Source organism: Octodon degus, unplaced genomic scaffold (genome assembly GCF_000260255.1).
Source record: "Octodon degus isolate 3935 unplaced genomic scaffold, OctDeg1.0 scaffold00081, whole genome shotgun sequence".
Lineage (NCBI taxonomy): Eukaryota > Metazoa > Chordata > Mammalia > Rodentia > Octodontidae > Octodon > Octodon degus.
Window position 1 is genome coordinate 1,469,192 of NW_004524657.1, and position 4,666 is coordinate 1,473,857.

The window sequence follows — 4,666 nt, forward strand, 5'->3', positions numbered from 1 at the left end:
ATGTCCACAGCTCTGAAAGTTATAAACATCTTAAAGCTCATAAATTCTGTAGAATGGCTTTAAGTGTTTGTATAGCTCAATTTTCTGATGAGACCCATTCCAGATTCTTAACCTAGATCTGTAATGTTAACATCCTGTTTGCTGGTGCTAATATTAACAGACTGGCAGTCCTCTTCCAGCTCGCAGCATCTACCCAAGGGCAGTGAGCTGCACTACAAGCTTCAATAGAATCCGAAAAATGTTAAGTGAGTAGGGAAAGCCACTCCCTCAGCCCATACAGAAGCTACTAAGCTTAATGAGCTGGCCCCATGGTTTGGTGATAAATCGGTATTGTATCTATGGGAAAAATGTTTTGTTTAGTATATAAGTGCCTGTTTCTTTGTCATTGCCATTTGTTACTTGCTATGTTCTTAAAAATAAAAATCTACAGCTGAAAAAAAAATCAGCCTTGCATATCTGTAATCAATGGTTGCAGGGGGAAAAAATAAGTGCTGGGTGCTGTGGGCAATGTCTGTGACCCCAGCATTCTGGAGGCTGAGGCAGAATAGGTGCAAGTTTGAGAACAGACTCGGCTACACAGTGAGGTCAAGGCCAGCTTAAACTACATAGTGAGACCCTGTCTCAAAATCTCTTCCAAAAAAGTACAGTGAAAAACAAAACCAAAATAAATGGCTTATTGATCTGTAGTGCTAGTTCCCATTTATTTAACCACCTTGGTATTTTTTCAACTTTTATCTTAGTTGTGCTAAAGATTTAGCAGTTTTACTGTTTTTTAAGACTTTGAAAAAGCTTTTATTTCTAAATGTACCTTAAACACACCCAAAATGTGCTAAACTGGTTTTGGAACTGATCCTGCAACACTGAGCAATCAAAGGATGAGCAGTCAAGGATTCCAATCCTGGGCACCAAGATGTCAATCCTCTGGCAATGCAGTCTCCAGTTTCTCCTTAGCAGTTTTTTATTTCCAGTGGGTCATGCAGTAATATTCTGTATGATGAGAGGTCCAACTTCGAGGGGGGTGGCAGCCCACATCCTCTGCTTCTATGGGCTCAATAATATGGCCTGGTTTGGTGACCACCTTGGGGGTGATAAGCTTTTGGAAGGCCCTCTGAGTGTTCCACAAAGACCCTATAGGGGTCTGGATGGTCCTTTCAAATTGTTGATGGTGAGTGAATGGATATGGAAGCACCTGAACTTGATGAGCTGTTGCATGGATATTGTGCTTCTCACTGATAATTACATTTGGCAAATTCTTGTCTTTTCTTGGAGGACCTTCAGGGGCTTTCATGAGAAACTGGCATCTTTTCTTGGCACTGCACTTCAGGCCTACACCACCCCACTCACCCCAGCCAGGCAGCATCAGGTCCACATCCTTTGGCTTATTTGCCGCCACAGCCTCTCTCTTCTCTTTCAAGAAATCTCTGATGACATCATCTCCAGCAAAAGCTTCCTTCATCATCTGCTTTAGGTTTCTCTCTTCTTCATCTTCCAATTCGTCTACTGCTGTGGGAATGGCCAAAGACTTCATGGAAGGAGGTTTGGTCAGAAGGTTCTGGAGATCAATCATTTGCACCTTTTTCTTCTCCTTAGGAACATTATTTGGGTTTCTCTTCATTTGCTCCCATTTTAACAAAGGTCTAGGAAGCTCCTTATTTTGAAAGTGTTCTTTGCCCAGATCTTCCAGTTCTTCCAGAATTTGTACTCTCTCTGCCCTCTGATGCAAAGGATATTTCTTTTCCTCACTTTTAGAAAACTTCTGGACAACAGGCTCAGGTAGTTGTTCAGGGTCTGCCTGGATTTCACCTTCTTTTCCATTACTGTGACAATTCCTAAGCATCCAAGGATTTGGTCCATCTACACACGTCTGTATTTCACTCATTACATTAGGGACATGCAGTTCTTTCTCTTTAGTACCCCTCTTCTCTTCCTCACTGTCTGAGATTACCTGGAGCTTCTGTGTCAGCTCTTTGTTCTTAGCCAATTGTTCTTGCACAGCTTGGCGAGACTCCAAGTCATATTTGGCTACAAGCATCTTTGACTTGGCCCATTTTCCACTGTTCTGGTGCTTAAGGGTCATTCGCTCCATCATTCTGGCCTTTTCAATTTTTTCCAGCTCATCCAATGCAGCAGTAGGATTTTCCTTCCACAGATGATCAAAGTCTTTTAGGGCTTTCTTGGCTTTTTTTTTCTTTGCATTTCTATGAAACTGTTTACTTTTGATTTTTTTCTCTCTTTTTGCCCTGGCTTCATAATAGGACTGTAAAGCCCGGGCCCTCTGAAGCTCTGCTCGGTGCATCTTAGCCTCTTCCAGGCTCATAGCTTTGAGAGAGATGTTTTCCATGGGAGTCAATAAAACATCTGTCACTGGCAGCTTATTTTTATGAAGGAGGTTAAAAACTTCTTGCTCCAGAGGAGTTTTTGCCTTCCAACTACTGAAGACAAGGTCAGTGGGAATAAAGGCTGCCTTCTCCTTCTCCAGGGGAAACACCAGCTGCTCTGCTTGCCGGTTCTTGAGAACAATAGGATCCCATTTGGAGAGGGTTTGCGATGTTTTATTGAATGCTATTTCTCTGTGGATCTGTTTAACTTCTTCTTTGTTAAGGGGTAATGCCACAGTTTTCTTGGATTTAACTTTATTCAGTTGCTTTTTCACAGCAGCCAATGAAGATGAAGTTCTAACAGGCTCAAGAAGATCTGAAAGGCCCAGCTTTTCTCCTGATCCTTCAGAACTCACATTGAATTCTGATACCTTCAAACTAGCCTCAGATCTCTCAGCTACTTTCCATCTCTTCTTTTCATCAAGAGAACTGATTGCTTCCAGAAGCTTTTGATGTTTTTTCTCTCCATCACTCTCACCTTCATCTTCACTAGCACTCAAGGGGTAGCTGTTTGGTAATTCCATAAGTTCTTCCTGCTGGCTTAAAGCCAGGATACCCTCTGTAGTCTGGATAGCACTCATCTCAGCAGCTTGCATCAACCATATGGGTCAAGAGTAGAAGCCAAAAGTATTTTCATTTTTGAGGAACCAGATTTTTGTTTCATAGATTTTCTCCATTATTTTTCTGCTTTCAATTTCAGTGATGTTTGCTTTTGATCTTGGCTTAGTCCATTTTCTATTCCTGTAACAGAACATCTGAGAGTGAGTAACTATAAAGAAAAGGTGTCATGATTCTACTCCAATATCTGTTCAGTTTTTAGTGAGGGCCATATTTTTCTACATACATGGAAAAGGAAGAAAGGGAAAGGGAAGTCAGCAGATGCAGAAGAGAATAAAATGAGGTAAAGAATTTGACCCACTTTGAAACAATCCACTCTTGAAAGAAATTGGTTCCTACAAGAAATACATTAATAAGGGTAGATCCTGAGAACCTCTTAAAGTAACTTAGAGAACTGATTTGACCTTTTCTTTGTTTCTAATACCAGCATTTAGAGCAATAAATTTCTTTTCAACACTGTTTTAGCCACACCTCACATATTTTGACATGCTATACTGATATTTTCCATCATTCTGTATACTTTAAAATTCTTCCTTTGAGCTGGACATGTTGGCCCATGCCTCTGTTCTCAGTGCTCAGGAGGCTGAGGCAGAAGGATTGTGGGAAGTTAGAAGCCAGCCTATGCTACATAGTGAGCTCAAAGCCAGCCTTGATTACATAGCAAGAACATGTTTCAAAAAAATTTCCTTTGAAACTATTATTCACACGTTAGAGATATGTTCTTTCAAGATTTCCTGTTGTCTTTTATATTATAGTGGCATAACTTGTTTTCTTTTTTCTTTTTCTCCATTCATTTATTGGCTACAGGGCCTCATTATACAGTTTAGACTTGTAGTGATCCTCCTGTCTCAGCATCCTCAGCACTGGAATTACAGGCATGTTCCACCATGCCCAGTTTTGGGGCCAACTCAGTGCACCTGGGGTTCTGGGGCCCCACACAGCATACAGTACTGGGGGATCAAACATGGGTTTTTACACATGCCAGGCAGGCACTTAGACTGCTGAGCTATCTCCCTAGCTGGGAATTGAATTGTTTATGAACAGAAGCATTATGAACTGAGATATTATAATGAACCTAACAGGGAAATTTGATTTAGTTCACAACCAGAATGGAATAAACTGTGCTTGTGAGTTTAGGTACCACTGTACTGGTTTTTTATTCTATCAGAGAAAATAATCCAAACAATTTCTGCCATGTTAAACTTAATGAAGCACATTTTATGACACAAATATAGTCACTTTTAGTATATTTTTCCCTTGGGATTTTAATAATGTATTCTGTTGGTTTGGTATCAAGTATTCTAAAATCTCAATGAGATCCTCTTGAGTGAGTGTGTTGTTCAGTTCTTTACCCTTTATTGTTTAGTGGATTTGTTTGTTGTTGTGATTAGGGTATGGATGTTCCCAACTATAATTACTAAACTGTCTATTTCACTTCTTGTAACTATCATGTTTACTTCATATATTTTGAAGATCTGCTGTTTAACCTGTACATATTTAAGGTATGCCACTTTCTTTTTTACATTATTTTATTTTTTGTTTTATTTTTTAAGATAATAGAAAATATTAGAAATGATACATGGGCTGGGGAGATAGCTCAGTAGAATAAGCGCTTGCCTGGAAAGTGCAGGCCCTGAGTTCAATCCCCGGTACTGAAAAAAAAAAAAAAA

General features: G+C 39.9%; 1 pseudogene; it reads right to left on the reverse strand.

Annotated features, from left to right (window-relative positions):
* Positions 1 to 771: 771 nt before the first annotated feature.
* The window catches only part of LOC101582607, a 17,018-nt pseudogene continuing 13,123 nt past the window's right edge, over positions 772 to 4,666 (reverse strand).